The sequence below is a fragment of the Loxodonta africana genome, chromosome 15 (genome assembly GCF_030014295.1).
Source record: "Loxodonta africana isolate mLoxAfr1 chromosome 15, mLoxAfr1.hap2, whole genome shotgun sequence".
Taxonomy (NCBI): Eukaryota; Metazoa; Chordata; class Mammalia; order Proboscidea; family Elephantidae; genus Loxodonta; species Loxodonta africana.
Window position 1 is genome coordinate 55,101,625 of NC_087356.1, and position 21,914 is coordinate 55,123,538.

A 21,914-nucleotide genomic window follows, 5' to 3' on the forward strand; every position below is an offset into this window, starting at 1 on the left:
TGGCACAGTGCAATGGTGTATGTGCCTGAGGTCTGACTTCAACTGTTTCTCAGCTGTGTGATGGGAGAGGCAGGTTTTTGACGTTTGACACCACTCTGCCTAGTAAGCAGGGTCCTCACCTACCCACATTAGGGGCCTGAGGACTTGTGGCTCCACTCATGCCATCCAGCCACCCATGACAGGGGTCCAAGGATAAGTGGTGCCTCCCAGTCCTTATAGCTAAAAGCATTGGGTATCCATGGTCTGGCTGCAGAGCCCCCCCCCCCCACCAGTGTGCTGTACAGAACAGAGAAGCACTTTCCTCACAGACATTCGGGGGACAGTTGTCAGACCCCTGTCTTGCTCAGGGCATCACCCCCTGCTGTACCCAGATACTTGTGCCTACACCAATCACCCCTGCTCTCTAAGACTGTAGGTGGGAGCCTGCACCACATACTTGGTGACCGACTACCTGGACACCTGAGCTCGATCTATACAAGAAAAGTGAATGAACTCTTAGGCTCATATACTTGGTAACAGCTCTAACTATCTGGTGACGGGAAGTTAGAACTTCAAAGGCACCAATAATCTAACTCACTTGAGCAGCCTATTTGGATGTATCAAAACAAAACAAAGCAAGAAGCTAGGACACAGTAAGCAAACATAAATTAATACAATAACTTAGCTCAGAGACAACAGTAAATATCAAATCACATAAAGATGCAGACTATGATTTCTTCAACAAGCTCCCAAAACAAAGAGTCAAGGAATCTTACAGATGAAGATATATTCCTGGAATTACCCGAGGCAGAGTACAAAAGATTAATATAAGAACTCTTCAAGAGATAGGAAGGAGATCAGGTAAAACACAGAGCAAGCCAAGGAACACACAGATAAAGCAGTGGAGGAAAATTAAGAAGGTTATTCAAGAATCCATAGACAGCAAACAGAAATCCAAAAGATTAACAATAAAATTTCAGAATTAGACAACTCAGTAGAAACTCAGAGGAACAGAATTGAGGAAATAGAAGTCCAAATTGGATTGAAGATAAAACACTTGGCACCAATATATTCAAAGAAAAATCAGATAAAAGAATTAAAATGAAACCCTAAGAATCATGTGGGACTCTTTCAAGAGAAATAACCTACAAGTGATTGGAGTACCGGAACAGGGAGGGAGGACAGAAAACACAGAGAGAATTGTTGAAGATTTGTTGGCAGAAAACTTCCCTGATATCGTGAAAGACAAAAAGACATCTATCCAAGATGCTCTTTGAACCCCACACAAGGGAGATCCCAAAAGAAAGTCACCAAGACATATTATAATCAAATGTGTCAAAACCAAAGACAAAGAGAGAATTTTAAGAGCAGCTCGGGAAAAACAAAGAGTCACCTACAAAGGAGAGTCAGTAAGAGTAAGTTTGGGCTACTAAGCAGAAGCTATGCAGACAAGAAGGCAATGGGATGACATATATAAAGCCTTGAAGGAAAAAAAATTGCCAGGCAAGGATCATATACAAGAAATACTAAAGAGAGTCCTCTGGTTAGAAAATCAATAACATCAGATGACAACCGAAGATCAGAACACAGGACAGAGCAAGCAGATATCAACCCAGATACAGAAATCACAAAAATGAATCAAGATAAAAAAAACACTCAAAACAGAAAGAGCGATGTCATTATGCAAGAGGTGACATTAAATCAATAAAGAGTGACTAAAATATGTAGTCATAGATCTTTCACATGGAGAGGCAGTCAAGGTGACATAAAGAGATAAAAGGTTGGTTTAAACTTAGAAAAATGGTGGTAAATATTAAGGTAACCACAAAGGAGATTAACAGTCCTACACATCAAATAAAATATAAGAAAAACATAGAGACTCAGCAAAAAACAATATCAATAACAATGAAAAAGAGGAAAAGGCAAAATATAAAGGAAAACTACTCAGCACAAAAAAATTAAGTGGAAAAAAGAAACTCAACAACACACACACACACACCAGAGACATCAAAATGACTGCACTGAACTCATACCTGTCCTTAATTACACTGAATGTAAATGGACTAAATGCACCAATAAAGAGACAGAGAATGGCAGAATGGATTAAAAAAACATGATCCATCTATATGGTGCGTACAAGAGACACACCTTCGATTTTAAGACACAAATAAACTAAAACTGAAAGAATGGAAAAAAATATACCAAGCAAACAATCAAAAAAGAGGAGTGGCAACATTAATTTTTGACAAAATAGACTTTAAATTTAAATCCACCACAAAGGATAATGAAGGACACCATATGATGATTAAAGGGCCAATATACCACCAGGACATAACCATAATAAATACTTACACACTCAGCGACAGGGCTTCAAGATACATAAACTCTAATGGCCCTGAAAAATGAGATAGACAACTTCACAATAATAGTAGGAAACTTCAACACACCACTTTCAGTAAAAGAACATACAGAAAGAAGCTCAATAAAGACATGAAGACCTAAATGCCTCAATCAACCAACTTGACCTTATATACATATACAGAACACTCCACCCAATAGCAGCCAAGTATACTTTCTTTTCCAACACACATGGAACATTCTCCAGAATAGGCCACAGATTAGGTCAGAAAGCAAGCCTTAACAGTATCCAAAACATTGAAATATTACAAAGCATTTTGACCATAAAGCCATAAAAGTAGAAATGAATAACAGAAAAAGTGGGGAAAAGAAATCGAACACATGGAAACTGAACAACACCTTGCTCAAAAATCACTGGGTTACAGAAGAAATTAAGGACGGAATAAAGAAATTCATAGAATCCAATGAGAATGAAAACACTTCCTATCAGAACCTTGGGACACAGGAAAAGCAGTGCTCAGAGGTCAACTTATAGCAATAAATGCACACATCCAAAAAGAAGAAAGGGCCAAAATCAAATAATTATCCCTACAACTTGAACAAATAGAGAGGAACAAAAGAAACCCTTGGGCACTAAAAGAAAGCAAATAATAAAACTTAGAGCAGAATTAAATGAAAGAGAGAACAGAAAAACAATTGAAAGAGTTAACAAGACCAAAAGCTGGTTCTTTAAAAAGATCAACAAAATTGTTAAACCATTGGCCAAACTGACAAAACAAGAACAGGACAGGAAGCAAATAACCCCAATAAGAAATGAGATGGGTCGTATAACAACAGACCCAACTGAAATTAAAAGAATCATATGAGATTGCTACAAAAAATTGTACTCTAACAAATTTGAAAACCTAGAGGAAATGGACAAATTTCCAGAAACACACTACTTACCTAAACCAACACAAACAGAAGTAGAGCAATTAAATAAACCTATAACAAAAGAAGAGATTGAAAAGGTAATTTAAAAACTCCCATCAAAAAAAAAAAAAAAAGCCCTGGCCCTGATGGCTTTACTTGAGAATTCTACCAAACTTTCAGAGAAGAGTTAGCACTGCTACTACTAAAGGTATTTCAGAGCATAGAGAAGGACAGAATACTCCCAAACGCATTCTTTGAAGCTAGCATATCCCAGATACCAAAACCAAGACACCACAAAAAAAGAAAATTATAGACCTATATCCCTCATGAACTTAGATGCAAAAATCCTCAACAAAATTCTAGCCAAGAGAATTCAATAGCATGTCAAAAAAATAATTCACCATGACCAAGTGGGATTCATACCAGGTATGCAGGGATGGTTTAACATTAGAAAAACAATCAATGTAATCCCTCATATAAATAAAACAAAAGACACGAACCACATGATCTTATCAATTGATGTAGAAAAGGCATTTGACAAAGTCCAACATCCATTCATGATAAAAACTCTTAGCAAAATAGGAATAGAAGGGAAATTCCTCAACATAATAAAGGGCATTTATACAAAGCCAACAGCCAACATCATCCTAAATGGAGGGAGTCTGAAAGCACTCTCAGGAACCAGAAAAGGATGCCCTTTATCACCACTCTTATTCAACAGTGTACTGGGGGTCCTAGTCAGAGCAATTAGGCTAGATAAAGAAATAAGGGGCATCCAAATTGGCAAGGAAGAAGTAAAAATATCTCTATTTGCTGATGATATGGTCTTATACACAGAAAACTCTAGAGAATCTTCAAGAAAACTACTAAAACTAATGGAAGAGTTCAGCTGAGCATCAGGATACAAGATAAACACACAAAAATCAGTTGGATTCCTCTACACCAACAAAGACAACATCGAAAAGGAAATCACCAAATCAGTATCATTTACAACAGCCCCCAAGAAGATAAAATACTTAGGAATAAATTTAACTGGAGTCATAAAAGACCTATACAAAGAAAACTATAAGACGCTACTGCAAGAAACCAAAAGAGACCCACATCAGTGGTAAAACATACCTTGCTCATAGATGGGAAGACTGAACATTGTGGAAATGTCTATTCTATCCAAAGCGATCTACATATACAATGCAATTCTGATCTAAATTCCAATGACACTTTTTAATGAGATGGAGAAACAAATCACCAACTTCATATAGAAGGGGAAGAGGCCCTAGATAAGTTAGGCATTCTTGAAAAAACAAAGTGGGAGGCCTCACACTACCTGATTTTAGAACCTATTATACCACCACAGTGGTCAAAACAGCCTGGTACTGGTACAACAACAGATGCATAGACCAATGGAACAGAATTGAGAATCCAGACATAAATTCATTCACATATGAGCAGCTGATATTTAACAAAGGCCCAATGTCTGTTAAATGGAGAAAAGACAGTCTCTTTAACAAATGGTGCTGGCAAACTGGGTAACCGTCTGCAAAAAAATGAAACAAACCCATACCTCATACCATGCATAAAAACTAACTCAAAATGGATCAAAGACCTAGATATAAAATCTAAAACAATAAAGAGCATGGAAGAAAAAATAGGGACGACGCTAGGAGCCCTAATATAGGGCATAAACATTATACAAAACATTACTAACAATGCACAAACACCAGAAGTCAAACTAGAAGACTGGGAGCTCCTAAAAATCAAACACTTGTGCTCATCCAAGGACTTCACCAAAAGAGTAAAAAGACTACCTACAGACTGGGAAAAAGCTTTTGGCTATGACAAATCCAATCAGTGTCTGATCTCTAAAATCTACAAGATACTGCAAACACTCAACAACAAAAAGACAACCCAATTAAAAAGGGGGCAAAGGATATGAACAGGCACTTCACCAAAGAAGACATTCAGGTGGCTAACAGATACATGAGAAAATGCTCTCGATCATTAGCCATTAGAGAAATGCAAATTAAAACTACAATAAGATACCATCTCATCCCAACAAGGCTGGCATTAATCCAAAAAACACAAAATAATAAATGTTGGAGAGGTTGTGGAGAGACTGGAACACTTACACACTGCTGGTGGGAATGTAAAATGGTACAACTACTTTGGAAATCAATTTGGGACTTTCTTAAAAAGCTGGAAATAGAACTACCATATGATCCAGCAACCCTACTCCTTGGAATATATCCTAGAGAAATAAAAGCCTTCACATGAATAGATATATGGACACCCATGTTCACTGCAGTGCTGTTTACAATAGCAAAAAAGATGGAAACAACCAAGGTGCCCATCAAAAGATGAATGGATAAACAAATTATGGTATATTCATGCAATGGAATACTATGCAACAATAAAGAACAATGATGAGTCCGTGAAACATCTCATAACATGAAGAAAATCTGGAAGGCGTTAGGCTGAGTGAAATTAGTCAGTTGCACTGACTGAGACCACTATTATAAGAATTCAAGAAAAAGTTTAAACACAGAAGAAAATATTCTTTGATGGTTACGAGGGTGGGGAGGGAGGGAGAGGGATATTCACTAATTAGATAGTGAACTATTCTAAGTGAAGGGGAAGACAACATACAATACAGGGGAGGTCAGCACAACTGGACTAAACCAAAATCAAAGAAGTTTCCTGAATACAAACAAATGCTTCGAAGGCCAGAGTAACAGGGACGGGGATCTGGGGACCATGCTTTCAGGGGACATCTAGGTCAATTGGCATAACAAAATGGATTAAGAAAACGTTCTGTATCCCACTTTGGTGAGTGGCGTCTGGGGTCTTAAACGCTAGCAAGTGGCCACCTAAGATGCATCAATTGGTCTCAACCCACCTGAAGCAAAGGGGAATGAGCCCAAGAGACAGAAAGGGCCACATCAACCAGAGACTACATCAGCCTGAGACCTGAACAACTAGATGGTGCCCGGCTACCACCGATGACTGCCCTGACAGGGAACACAACAGACAATCCCTGATGGAATGAGAGAACAGTGGGATACAGACCACAAATTCTCCTAAAAAGACCAGACTTAATGATCTGACACACTGGAGGGACCCTAGAGGTCACTGGCCCCGGACCTATATTAGCCCATGACTGGAATCATTCCCAAAGCCAACTCTTCAGACAGGGATTGGACTGGAATATAAGACAGAAAATGATACTGATGAGGAGTGAGCTTCTTGGCTCAAGTAGACACATGAGACTATGTGGGCCCCCATGTCTGGAGGCGAGATGGAAGGCAGGCGGGACAGGAGTTGGTTGAAAGGACACTGGGAACACAGGGTGGATAGGAGGAGTGTGCTGTCTCATTAGGGGGAGAGCAGCTAGGGTTACATAGCAAGGTGTGTATAAGTTTTTGTATGAGAGACTGACTTGATTTGTGAACTTCCACTTAAAGCACAATTAAAAAAACAAACAATTTCAGGACACTACATAATGATAAAAGGGACAATTGACCAGGAAGATATAACCATATTAAATATTTATGCACCCAGTGACAGGGCTGCAAGATACATAAGTCAAATTTTAACAGAACTGAAAAGTGAGATAGACACGTCCACAATTATAGTAGGAGACTTCAACACACCACTTTCAGAGAAGGACAGGACATCCAGTAAGAAGCTCAATAGAGACACGGAAGACCTAATTACAACAATCAACCAACTTGACCTCATTGACTTATACAGAACTCTCCACCCAACTGCTGCAAAGTACACTTTTTTTTCTAGCGCACATGGAACATTCTCTAGAATAGACCACATATTAGGTCATAAAACAAAACTTTGCAGAATCCAAAACATCGAAATATTACAAAGCATCTTCTCAGACCACAAGGCCATAAAAGTGGAAATCAATAACAGAAAAATTGGGGAAAAGAAATCAAATACTTGGAAACTGAACAATACCCTCCTGAAAAAAGACTGGGTTATAGAAGACATTAAGGAGGGAATAAGGAAATTCATAGAATAAGGAGAATGAAAATACTTCCTATCAAAACCTCTGGGACACAGCAAAAGCAGTGCTCAGAGGCCAATGTATATCGATAAATGCACACATACAAAAAGAAGAAAGAGCCAGAATCAGAAAACTGTCCCTACAACTTGAACAAATAGAAAGTGAGCAACAAAAGAATCCATCAGGCACCAGAAGAAAACAAATAATAAAAATTAGAGCTGAACTAAATGAATTAGAGAACAGAAAAACAATTGAAAGAATTAACAAACCCAAAAGCTGGTTCTTCGAAAAAATTAACAAAATTGATAAACCATTGGCCAGACTGACTAAAGAAATACAGGAAAGGAAACAAATAGCCCAAATAAGAAACGAGATGGGCCACATCACAACAGACCCAACTGAAATTAAACGAATCATATCAGATTATTACGAAAAATTGTACTCTAACAAATTTGCAAACCTAGAAGAAATGGATGAATTACTGGAAAAACACTACCTACCTAAACTAACACAATCAGAAGTAGAACAACTAAATCGACCCATAACAAAAAAAGAGATTGAAACTGTAATGAAAAAACTCCCCCCCCAAAAAAAGCCCTGGCCCGGATGGCTTTACTGCAGAGTTCTACCAAACTTTCAGAGAAGAGTTAACACCACTACTACTAAAGGTATTTCAAAGCATAGAAAATGACGGAATACTACCTAACTCATTCTATGAAGCCACCATTTCCCTGATACCAAAACCAGGTAAAGACATTACAAAAAAAGAAAATTACAGACCTATATCCCTCATGAACATAGATGCAAAAATCCTCAACAAAATTCTTGCCAATAGAATTCAACAACATATCAAAAAATTAATCCACCATGACCAAGTGGGATTTATACCAGGTATGCAAGGCTGGTTTAATATTAGAAAAACCATTAATGTAATGCACCATATAAATAAAACAAAAGACAAAAACCACATGATCTTATCAATTGATGCAGAAAAGGCATTTGACAAGGTCCAACACCCATTTATGATAAAAACTGTCACCAAAATAGGAATCGAAGGAAAATTCCTCAACATAATAAAGGGCATCTGTACAAAGCCAACAGCCAGCATCACGCTAAATGGAGAGAGCCTGAAAGCATTTTCCTTGAGAACGGGAACCAGACAAGGATGCCCTTTATCACCACTCTTATTCAACATTGTGCTAGAGGTCCTAGCCAGAGCAATTAGGCTAGACAAAGAAATAAAAGGCATCCGGATTGGCAAGGAGGAAGTAAAATTATCTCTATTTGCAGATGACATGATCTTATACACAGAAAACCCTAAGGAATCCTCCAGAAAACTACTGAAACTAATAGAAGAGTTTGGCAGAGTCTCAGATTATAAGATAAACTTACAAAAATCACTTGGATTCCTCTACATCAACAAAAAGAACATTGAAGAGGAAATAACCAAATCAATACCATTCACAGTAGCCACCAAGAAGATAAAATACTTAGGAATAAATCTTACCGAAGATGTAAAAGACCTATACAAAGAAAACTACAAAGTACTACTACAAGAAACTAAAAAGGACCTACTTAAGTGGAAAAACATACCTTGCTCATGGATAGGAAGACTTAACATAGTAAAAATGTCTATTCTACCAAAAGCCATCTATACATACAATGCACTTCCGATCCAAATTCCAATGTCATTTTTTAATATGATGGAGAAACAAATCACCAACTTCATATGGAAGGGAAAGAAGCCTCGGATAAGTAAAGCATTACTGAAAAAGAAGAAGAAAGTGGGAGGCCTCACTCTACCTGATTTCAGAACCTATTATATAGCCACAGTAGTCAAAACAGCCTGGTACTGGTACAACAGACACATAGACCAATGGAACAGAATTGAGAACCCAGATATAAATCCATCCACATATAAGCAGCTGATATTTGACAAAGGCCCAGTGTCAGTTAATTGGGGAAAAGATAGTCTTTTTAACAAATGGTGCTGGCATAACTGGATATCCATTTGCAAAAAAATGAAACAAGACCCATACCTCACACCATGCACAAAACCTAACTCCAAGTGGATCAAAGACCTAAACATAAAGACTAAAATGATAAAGATTGTGGAAGAAAAAATAGGGACAACCCTAGGAGCCCTAATACAAGGCATAAACAGAATACAAAACATTACCAAAAATGACGAAGAGAAACCAGATAACTGGGAGCTCCTAAAAATCAAACACCTATGCTCATCTAAAGACTTCACCAAAAGAGTAAAAAGACCACCTACAGACTGGGAAAGAATTTTCAGCTATGACATCTCCGACCAGCGCCTGATCTCTAAAATCTATATGATTCTGTCAAAACTCAACCACAAAAAGACAAACAACCCAATCAAGAAGTGGGCAAAGGATATGAACACACACTTCACTAAAGAAGATATTCAGGCAGCTAACAGATACATGAGAAAATGCTCTCGATCATTAGCCATTAGAGAAATGCAAATTAAAGCTATGATGAGATTCCATCTCACTCCAACAAGGCTGGCATGAATCCAAAAAACACAAAATAATAAATGTTGGAGAGGCTGCGGAGAGGTTGGAACTCTTATATACTGCTGGTGGGAATGTAAAATGGTACAACCACTTTGGAAATCTATCTGGCGTTATCTTAAACAGTTAGAAATAGAACTACCATACAACCCAGAAATCCCACTCCTCGGAATATACCCTAGAGAAATAAGAGCCTTCACACAAACAGATATATGCACACCCATGTTTATTGCAGCTCTGTTTACAATAGCAAAAAGCTGGAAGCAACCAAGGTGTCCATCAACGGATGAATGGGTAAATAAATTGTGGTGTATTCACACAATGGAATACTACGCATTGATAAAGAACAGTGACGAATCTGTGAAACATTTTATAACATGGAGGAACCTGGAAGGCATTATGCTGAGCGAAATTAGTCTGAGGCAAAAGGACAAATATCGTATAAGACCACTATTGTAAGATCTTGAGAAATAGTATAAACTGAGAAGAACACATACTTTTGTGGTTACGGGGAGGGGGGGAGGGAGGGAGGGTGGGAAAGGGTTTTTTACTGATTAGTTAGTAGATAAGAACTGCTTTAGGTGAAGGAAAGGACAATACTCAATACATGGAAGGTCAGCTCAACTGGACTGGACCAAAAGCAAAGAAGTTTCCGGGATAAACTGAATGCTTCAAAGGTCAGCGAAGCAAGGGCGGGGGTTTGGGGACCATGGTTTAAGGGGACTTCTAAGTCAATTGGCAAAATAATTCTATTATGAAAACATTCTGCATCCCACTTTGAAATGTGGCGTCTGGGGTCTTAAATGCTAACAAGCAGCCATCTAAGATGCATCAATTGGTCTCAACCCACCTGGATCAAAGGAGAATGAAGAACACCAAGGTCACACGATCACTAAGAGCCCAAGAGACAGAAAGGGCCACATGAACCAGAGACCTACATCATCCTGAGACCAGAAGAACTAGTTGGTGCCCGACCACAATCGATGACTGCCCTGACAGGGACCACAACAGAGAACCCCTGAGGGAGCAGGAGATCAGGGGATGCAGACCCCAAATACTCACAAAAAGACCATATTTAATGGTCTGACTGAGACTAGAGAAATCCCGGCGGTCATGGTCCCCAAACCTTCTGTTGGCCCAGGACAGGAACCATCCCCGAGGACAACTCATCAGACATGGAAGGGACTGGACAGTGGGTAGGAGAGAGATGCTGATGAAGAGTGAGCTATCTGTATCAGGTGGACACTTGAGACTGTGTTGGCATCTCCTGTCTGGAGGGGGGATGGGAGGATAGAGAGAGTTGGAAGCTGGCAAAATTGTCACGAAAGGAGAGACTGGAAGGGCTGACTCATTAGGGGGAGAGCAAGTGGGAGTTTGGAGTAAGGTGTATGTAAACTTGTATGTGACAGTTTGACTTGATTTGTAAACGTTCACTTGAAGCTCAATAAAAGTTAATAATAATAAAAAAAAATTTCCAATACTAAAAATTTTTTGAAAAGTCATTATTTAACTGAATTACAATTTAATGAAACTTTGGATAGAATGGAATTTTTGTGGTTTTGCATAATGCATCTAAACATGGTCAAAATCTGTGAAGGATCTTGAGAAAACCTGGAAAGACACTTGCTGTCTCTACTTCCTCCTTCCTCTTTACCACTACACTGATTTGTTATTATAAATGTCATCAAATGAACTCTATATTAAGTCCAATGGAAATCTTGAAAATCATACCTTAATAGACCTAACTTCTGTTCTTGATGCTACTCTGCAGTTGACATCATCAAATAGTCACTTATCTTTGAAATTATCTACACCCTTTGTCTTTCAATGATACTACTCTTTCCTGGATCTCTTCATCCTCCACAAGGAAGCCTTCTTCCCCTCCTTCAAGGGGTTCTCTTCTTTTGTTTCTTAAACACTAGCCATCTTTAGCACACTGTTGTTCTCTTATGTATCTTCCTATAGCAAAAACTCAGACAGTCCCAAGGCTTAATTACCACTTGCATGCTGATGACTTCCGTAATTTTGTCACTAGGCTTGACCTCTTCCCTAGGTTCCAACAACCTGCTAAACAGATGGACACATATATGAACACAAAGCTGTTTTTTAGATACCTCAAAGTCAACATGTCCAAAGCTGAATTCACCGTTGTCTTCCTTCCCCACCAAATCAGCTTCTCTTCCTGTATCCCAAACTTGTGTGATGGCCTAACACCCAGTCGCCATAAAGCCAGAAACCTGGGAATCATCCTAGGCTCCTCTTCTTTCCTCGCCATGCCCCACAGTGTACCAGTTCCCCCAAAGACTAAAAAATCCTACACATTTTGCTTCTCCAAATTTTCTGCTGTTCTCTCTTTCCTTTCTATTCCTACAACACTTGCTTCATTTAGGGTCCATCTTTTGTCTGAACTGCTGCAGTGCCTCTAGTCCTGCCCTTCATAAATCCTTCTTCCACCTTGCAGCCTGAGTCACCCACCTAAAATGTAAATCTGACTACACCACTATGATATTGTTGTTCAGTTGATTCCAACTCATGGTGACCCTGTGTGTGCAGAGCAGAACTGCTCACAGGGTTTTCAATGTTGTGACCTTTCAAAGCAGATCACCAGACCTTTCTTCCTAGGTCCCTTTGGGTGGGTTTGAACCTCAGAGCTTTTGGCTAGTAGTTGAGCACTTAACCCTTGGCACCACCCAAGGGATCCACTACAGAACTTAAAATATTTTGTTGGCTAACCATCACAAAAATCCTCACAACTGGACAAATAAGCAACATCATGATAAATGGAGAAAAGATTGATGTTGTCAAGGATTTCATTTTATTTGCATCTACAATCAACACCCATGGGAGCAGCAGCCAAGAAATCAGACAACACACTGAATTGGGCAAATCTAGTGCAAAAGACCTCTTTAAAGTGTTAAAAAGCAAAAATGTCACTTTGCAGACTAAGGCATGCCTGACCCAAGCCATGGTGTTTTCTATCACCTTATATACATGTGAAAGCTGGGCAGTGAATAAGGAAGACCAAAGAAGAATTGATGCCTTTAAATTATGGTGTTGGAGAAGAACACTGAATATACCCTGGACTGCTAGAAGAAGGAACAAATCTGTTTTGGAAGAAGTACAGCCTGAATGATCCTTAGAAGCGAGGATGGCGAGGCTTCATCTCACATACTTTGGACATGTCATCAGGAGGGATCAGTCCCTGGAGAAGGACATCATATTTGGTAAAGTAGAGGGTCAGCGAAGAAGAGGAAGGCCCTCAATGGGGTGGACTGACACAGTGGCTGCAACAATGAGCTTAAGCATAACAACAATCATTAGGGTGGTGCATGACCTGGCAGTGTTTTGTTCTGCTGTACACAGGGTCACTAGGAGTCGGAATCAACTCAACGGCACCTACCAACAACTGCCACCACCACACTGAGCATGTAGTCCACATTCCTTTGCATTGCATATACCCATCACCTGGCTATTTCTCCATCCTCAGCTCCCATTTCTCACCACCAAGGACCTGACAGTGGAGTCTCTGCTCATGCTATTCGCTCCACCTAATATGTCCTTTTCATTTTTCTTCACCTCACTCACCATTATTCATTTTTTAATACTAGGGCCTTAACTCCTCTAGAAAGCCTTCCCTGAACCTCCAGGTTGGGCTAAGTGCCCCACCTCTGTGCTGCCTGCTATCTTATACATACCTTCATTATTATCACTTACCCTATCATATTAAAGTGATCTACTTGTATATGTCTTATCCACTAGACCACATGGCTCTGCAAGAACAGAGACCTTAACTTCTTCATCTTAAACACTGCATGGCCTAGCACAGAGCTTGACATATTGTGGAGTTAAGAGCTACTTTACCTCAAGGAGTTTGGCCTTTGTCCCTGGCCTCTGTGAAATAACTCTTAAAGTAGTTGGGCTACATTGACCACACCTGAGGGTTTATATTAAGGCACAGTTGTTAAAGTCACTAACCAAAAGGTCAGCAGTTCGAACCCATCAGCTGCTCTGTGGAAGAAAGCTGTGGCAGTCTGCTTCCATAAAGATTTATGACCTTGGAAACCTTATGAAGCAGTTTTACTCTGTCCTATAGGGTCACTTTGAGGTGGAATCTACTCCATAGCAGTGAGTTTTTTTTTTTTTTTTTCTTTTTCTTTTTTTGTGAGGGTTTTTTGTATTAAGGAGTAGGAGCTGGTTTGGAAGCCCACCTGGTAACCAAAAATGTGTTCATGATGGGCCAATAAAAGCCAAAAACTAAGGTTGGAGGATGCTTCCTGAGGGAAAGAGTCCTGGAAGGAGAGCTTCCTTAGGAGGGACATGCCCTTTGCTCTCGGGACCTTTCCAAACCTTACTTGCAGGGGCAGATTATCCACTAGACAAGGCAAGCACAGTGCTTACCTTGCTTACCAGATCATCCGTAGTGAAAAATTTCACGTTTTTTTCACCACATCAAAGATTCTGCTTCTATCTATGGCTGGCATCTGTCCCTCTCCCAACCCCACGGCATCTTCCTACAGAATCAAACCCCCTTTTCAAATTTACTATCCCTGACAGGGGCAGATGACCCAGTAAGCAAGTTAGGCACAGGCTTACTTGTGCTTACTTACTAATAGGACCAACATGGTGTTGGAGTACCAGTTTCACTTAAAGATTTTGGGCAGAATGTTTCATGTTAAAACAGACAGCGATATATTTTGGGGTAGCATGAGCTTTTTTAGTGTTAAAAGAACCTTCAGCTTGTGCCAGTCTGTTATCAGCCAAGCCTCCAGGTCCTTGAGGAAACAAGTTCTATTGTTAGGGTAATGTTTGAGAAGGACTGATCTACAGATTATTATTTTATACTGTATAATAGCTTTTGTTCTAGAGCCTCACATATAAAAACAAACAGCCCCAGTGTGACCAAAGCACAGGAACCATCCTAGGAACAGGGAGAAGAGATGGACTTTCATCTTAGGCCTCTGTTAGATTAGAAAATCTACACTGATAGGCAGGGTAGGTATTCCAAAATGAGTACAACTCTGCACTTTGTACAAAACATACCAGATGGTAAATAAAGGTGTGGGGGAGGAGGCAGCAGAACAGTGTTAGAAGAGATCAAAGAGAAGCTTTGGACCAAAGGAGGGCTAGATCAAAGAAGGAGGAATAAGGGGAAGGGAAGTACTGGCAAGACATGGAACATGAGGAAAGAGAATTAAAACAGCACTTGGCTGAAGATGGAACTAGTGTGGGGGTTTGGATAACTGAGAAGGTGAAGGATGGGAGGATAAGGAAACTGGCAGTGCTGGAGACAACAGGAGATACTAAGTGAACATGCAGGGTGATAACCTAAGAAATAATTACCTCTTTTGTAAGGTGTTTTATGGAGAGTTTTCACCCGTAGAAATTCCATCTAGAGACCTGGTAATTTGAGATCTGCCAAGTCTTTTCTTACAGCTGTTCCACACCCTTAAATTTGAGAATGAGGTAGCATCATCCAATAGGAGGTAACATAAAAGATGCAAGAGCAAACAGCAAAGGAACAAATAGGAAGGGCTAGTTTAAAATGATGGCACAGGACCAGGCAGTGTTTTCTTCTGTTTACACAGGGCTGCTATGAGTCAGAATCAACACAACGGCACCTACCAACAACAACAGTTTAAAATAAATAATGGAGTCAATTTAATTCAACCTACATTGGGTGCCATCCATACTGTTCCAGGTGCTCAAGGAGCAGAGGTAACAAGAGGGGGGGCCCCAGCCTTCAAGCTCTCTGCAGTCTTTCTTTGAAGGATGACTAAGAAGGAAAAGCCAGCAGTAAAAAATCCATTGGTTGGTGGCGAGGCTTCCCAATTAAGAAGTCTTTGAAGGATAAACCAGGAATCATTCCTGTGATATATATTAATGGATCCCTTCTTTTTTTTTTTCATGTGACCTTAAACTTTCGCAGCAAAAAAAGAACAATGACTCTGCCATAATTTTGATTATCCCTTGTCAGGCTGCATAAGGAAACAAATTGTCTGGATTTGAAGAGTGACTGTGATGGTGAAGATTGTGTGTCCACTTGGCTGGGCCATGATTCTCAGTGGTTTGGCAGCTATGTAATGCTGTAACCACCTGCATAATGAGCTCTGATATAATGTAGTCACCTCCATGATAAGATCTGCTATGAGCAGCCAGTCAGTTGAAAGGGAGTTCCTTTGGAGGTGTGGCCTGCATCAAATATATGTGAACTTTCTGGCAAAGCTCACTGGCTTTTGCTACTCTGGATCCTGCAGCTGGCTCCTGTTCATCTGACCTCTAGTTCTTGAGACTTGAGCTAGCAGTTTACCTGCCGATCTTGGCATTTGTCAGCCTTTGCAGCCTGTGAGCCAGAGGCCTGCTATCTGACCTGCTGATCTTGGGTTTGCCAAGCCCTGAAACTATGTGAGTCAGCAGAAGCCTCCAGCCAGACTCGCATGAGCCATTTCCTTGATATCAATCTCTCTCTTCATATGTGTATACGCTTCACTGGTTTTGCTTCTTTAGAGAACCCAGCCTAAGACAGTAACCTTCAAGGGCAGAGATTCTCTCCCAGATTTTATAACCAAGGCAGTTTCTTGAGGTATGAGGAAAGTATTTTCCTAATATAACCTTTTAAAGAAAACATGCCCATTATACTTTTCTATCTTAAATTAAATCATCTTCTAAACAACCTGTCAAGACCAAAACTGGCACAATATAAAGCTTCTCCAAAGGCCCTGATTTACTGGGTTAATAAGTATTTTACTTTCGGTGATAATGAACGCCTTGCAAATGGTCATTCCAAAACAATTAGTTGTACATGTATTCAAAGAACATTCATTACCCTAGGATCTCTGAGATTTTTATTTTATTTTTAATAGAACTCAGTGCCCTGCAAGCCATGAGATTCCCTGCATACTGATGATACAAGAAGACTCACAGAGGAGTGCCAGGTCTTCAAGGTGGTGGCAGAGTCAAGGTGGAAATTCAGATTTTGAATCCTGGTTTACCAAGTATTCACCTCACAAGAACATTCACTGTTATACCAATTACATAATAAATAAAGTGAGGTTTTGTTATTAATGGCCTTTTCTCAAACAGGAATAAACTGCTATAGATGAGCCTCTCTACTGAGAAACTGATTATACTAGAAAGTGGCAAAGCCTGCTCTACTTAATCGCCCTACACGGGCACTCGCCAGCCTCCGAGCCTTGCTCCCAGGTGGAGCATCCAGGCTGCATTTTAGTACACCACTCCTAGACGCGAACATTTGAACAAAGCTTCCAACGTGAAAGGCGAAACCAAAAGCAACATAAAGAGGGACTTTGAAGGAAAAAGAAAAACAAAAATCCACACACATTGCTGGCTGCAGGAGAAAACTTTTAAAATATAGAAAAAATACAGGGTTAATATTCCCAGAGAAATAAGAGATGATGCTGCATCTGTGGAATCAGTACAGGGACCTATATAAAAAAAAGAACATTTAGAAGACTCCTCCAAATAAACGTTCTTGGAAATTAAAAATATGATGGTAGAAATTTAAAATATTAACAGAAGACTTGGAAGATTTATTAGAACTAAAAGGCAAGAGATATTTTTAAAAATAGAAAAGGTGAGAGAATTAGAGGACCGATCCAAGGGATCCAACATTGAAGTAATCTAAACTCAGAAAGAACAGAGAAAAGCATGCAGAACTCAAGAATGACCTTTTAGATTGAAAAGGCCTGCAAAGTGCCTAGAACAATGACTGAAAAAAGAACAACACTAAGCATCAAAACCATGAAACTTCAGAATATGAGGAGTAAAGAAAATCTATACACTTCCAGACATTAAAACAAAATACAAAGGATCACAATCAGGATGACATCAGTTTCTCAACAGCAACATAAGAAAGTAGAACAAAATGACACAATGCTTTCAAAATTCTCAGAGGAAATTATCTCTTACCTAATATCCTAGACACACCCAAACCATCAATCAAGTGGGAAGGAAGAAAAATGACATTTTAAATGTGTACGCTTTCTTCAGGTGGTAAACAGGTTTTGTGAGGCCTGAAACATACAATTTTGGAAGCCCTTTCTAAGAAAAAGAACCTAAAGTAATAAGAAAAAGAACCCAAAATTACAAGTGCAAAAAAGAAAATTGGGTGTGAAAATATTTATTGAGAATTAGAAAAGAAATCACAACACACTGGAAACCTCGAAGTTCTGAGCTCTTTCTTTTAAGATCTCTATAGAAACATTTATCAAAAATCCTTCTTGATGGCAACCTGGCTTTTCCTCCCCACTTGACAACTTCATTGCAGCACTAATCAGGACCCAGAAGCTTCATTTGGGTAAATCTGCCTCTGTCTCCATCCAGCCTTTCTCAGGAAAACTCCAGCAAAACAAGGAATGGGAAAACATGGAACCCGGGAAATGGGAATCCAGTACAAATCCCAGGGTGGTAGTGAGAGGAAGCCCCAATGGGACAAGGGACCAAAGAATGGAGGACTGAGCAGGATGTTTCCAAGAAAAAAGAAAACTACCTGATATTTCATTGTACTGAGAGCAAACCCTATAGAGCAGTTCTGCTGTGTCCTCTAAAGTCGCTCTAAATCAGAATCGACTTGATGGCACACATCATCATCAAAGTTTGAGGAAGAATTAGGGATGAGTACTCAAAAAATTAAGCAACTGAAGAAAATGTAGCAATTACTCCAGGGGAAAGGAAAAGGTACAAGAAAGGAATGTAAAAATCAAGGCATATCACACGGCTCTGCTGTGAATGATATTTACATAGTCATAAAAATGTAAATGCTATCCAAATTCGATATATCAAAATACAAGGCTATAACTATGTTGGGAGTTTGCAAGAAAGGGAAGTGAACGTGAGCTGGAATGACGTGGAGGTAAGACAGCTAAACGCTCATCCTCCAAGGTAAGGTGTCAACGCATGTTAATTAAAACTAGGAAGAGCAATGCTCAGTAGAACAGTGTGTTATTCAGAGTTATGGTGGTAAACATAAGAAAAACACAGATAAGAGCATTGAAGGTACCTGTGTGGCCATTCTGTGTTTCCACATGAGAACAGACAAGAGGGAAAAAGCAGCTGAAATTCCAAATTACCTCTTTTTGTTTCCAGCCCCAGGAAGGCCTTGGGAGAGAGGGCTGGCTGGTTAAAAGGGCAGTTAAAAGCTAAAATGAAATGTGGAGATCACAGCATTTACCTGTAGCCTCAAATTCTTCATTTTTAATATGTTCTGTATTGTGAATGGAGTCTCTAGGTACTGTAAATGGTTGACATGCTTAGCTGCTAACCAAAAGGTTGGGAGTTCAAGCCCACCCAAAGAGGGCTTGAAGAAAGGGGCTTTTGAAGAAAGGCCTGGTAATCTACTTCCGAAAAATCAGCCATTGAAAATCCTGGGGAGCACAGCTCTACTCTGACACACGTGGGGTCGGCCTGACTTGGAATCGACTCAGTGGCAACTTTTTTTTTTTTTTTTCAGTATTGTGAGTAATCTAGTGTTTGTCTTATGACTTATCTGTAGAAACCAACACAGATATGAAATGTGTCCACATATGCATCTATTAGTTGACGACACACTAAGGACTTCAGTTTTCTTACCCCTAATTATAAAAACTTTTGCAATAGCAGGAATTTTGGCTATGGGAGTGGCTCTACATATAAAACTGTACTTACAACAGGAAGATGCGTTTGAGGAAAATACATAGCCTTGGATTACATCCTGTACTTTGACCAATTAAATATGGCGACCAATGTTATTTTGAAGGTTTTTTCTTTTTCTTTACCCCTTTTTCCCCCAGCCCTTGCCAAATCCTGCCTATCACAAAGCGCCATAGGCTAAGATTAGGCCAGAGCCATAACCAAGGACATATTGGGAAAGGCCCCAAATAGAATAACTGGTGTGGAACATGGAGTGTGATAGCTTCACCTCAGCCATCACAACCAGCATCTGCCCGAAGTGTGAGGGAGGAGCCCACAGAATACAAGGAAGAATGCACTGTCTGAGGTGGTACTGCTATTTCCACCTTCCACAGAAGAAGTGAGAGGAAATCAAAGCTCTTTAAAAAGAAGGAAATTGGGCTTTTTTTTTTTTTTTTAATAATAAAAGGAATTAAAAGTAAAAAGGAACCCAAACTGCTGGGGAAAAAAAAAAAAAAGGAAATGGAATGTTTGGCTCCCACAGTACCAGAACAGATGGTGCACAACCAGAGATAAGGCTTCACCCTCTGCGGATCTCAGGCATCCTCTCTTGTAAACTTAAGGGCCGTGTTCAACAGAGCCTTTTGTGTCAATCCCATGTAATTTCCAGAAACTCTAGGCACTGAGGTAACCACCTTGTTCTTTGGCTGTCGGACTTTGAATCAAGAACTTCACCTAATTAGCTGCAGTGGCCCCATGCCTGCCATGTAGGTATGAGTCTTCCCCATGGTGTTTAACATGGTACAAAACCCAGATTTTATTGAGTATATTACACATCTGGCTCAAAACAGTACATGTTCCTTAGTAACAGTTAGCCATACCCGTTGATACCCGTTGCTGTCGAGTTGATTTTGACTCATAGCCAGCCACCCTGTAGGACAGAGTAGAACTGCCCCATAAGGTTTCCAAAGAGCACCTGATGGATTTGAACTGCCGACCTTTTGGTTAGCAGCTGAACTCTTAACCACTGTGCCACCAGGGTTTCCACTGTAAGCCATAAAAAAAACGAGTGTAACAATGCAGGTAAAATGCTGTAGGCATATTAGTTTAAGGCTTTGCCACTTCACGAGCAGAAAGAACTGCAATGTCGACATGGTCAGGGGTGTGGAGGGAAATGGCAGGTGCCAAGGGAAACTGGGAGAAAGAATGTGAGGGAAAGTGGCACTTCCTGTGACTGCTATAAGATTTTTAAATGATCTATGAAGGTATATCTTTCCAGTATTGGGGTACTAATCTTTCTTGCATCTCGAGCTAGATCCTGTCTTCAGAGGTTATCTCTGAGGTAACAGTCATCCTAAAACTTCTTAGGTCTAACTCAACATGTTCTACTAGTGCTAGACTTACCTTTTCGCTTGTGACATCGTTGTTGCTCATTCGTCTGTTGATACAGTTTCTGATAACTAAATCATAGCTCAAAGGACTTTATCAGTTGCCTGGCATTATTAGATTCTAGGCTTCCTGGCCTAAGGGAAGGATCTGGTACGCGAATTCGTGGATTGGCACTCACAAGGAGAGGCACTATGGGGGGCCTGGAGTAGCCCATAAATAAGGTGCGTACAGGCCCAACCGTGCCTTCCACCAATCTCCAGTGCACAGTTTCATCGTCCCCCACCACGTCAAGGAGGTGGTGAAACCCGTGTGAAATAGCTCAGCACAGATTAGCAAGTAAATACAATTAAACCCGTGTCTGCCCTGCTCAACACAAGGCGGTGCACACCGTGTTTACCGGCCAGTCCGCCCCTGCGCTATGGGCGCAACTTCTCGCACTTACGTGGCGCCCACTGCCAGTCCTCGGAGAACCGCCGGACCTCGGGACCACACAAGAGACTTCACGGCGGGCGTGCCCCGGACCCTCCCGGACGGACACGAGGACAGAGGTGTCTCCTTTCAGGCTGACTCGCTGGGGACCCTCAACAGTATTCGGGGCCTCCGGCGACTGAAGACGGGGGTGCGGGCGCCCACTTCCCGGCCCCGGGGGTCTTCCGGGCCCAGCTCCCGCTACCCCAGCACCCCCTCCGGTCCCTCTCCCCCTCCCCGGACAGCACCCGTCCCCCCAGGCGTCTGACCTGCGCCGGTGCCGCCGACCTGTCCCCTCGTGCGCCGCGCGGAGTGCGGGCCCTCCGCCTGGTAGGTGCCCGCTCCACCGCCAGGCCCCGCCCCGGGGCCCCCACCCAGCCAGCCGCTCCGACTCCCCGCCCTCGCCACCGCCGGGGCACTTCCCTCCACCCCCCTGACCTTCCCGCAGGAGGAGCCCCGGGCGCTCCCTAAGGTGTGTGCTCTGGCGGGAGCCGGTTCCTCGGTCCCCGGAGGCCAACCTATGATGCAAAGCATTCACAGGACTCTGCGCATTGGCTATCACACCGAAGGATGTTTCCAAGGTCGAGCAGCCACCCTGAAGAAGCAAGGGAACTAGACACAGACGACTT

General features: G+C 40.9%; 1 protein-coding gene across 1 annotated transcript in view; it reads right to left on the minus strand.

Annotated features, from left to right (window-relative positions):
• Nucleotides 1–21,620, minus strand: part of TMEM45B (transmembrane protein 45B) — a 48,796-nt gene extending 27,176 nt beyond the window's left edge. The window contains exon 1 of the mRNA XM_003417412.4: nt 21,555–21,620. The gene's annotated coding sequence lies outside the window, so the exon portion shown is untranslated. The remainder of the gene's footprint in view (nt 1–21,554) is intronic.
• Nucleotides 21,621–21,914: the final 294 nt, after the last annotated feature.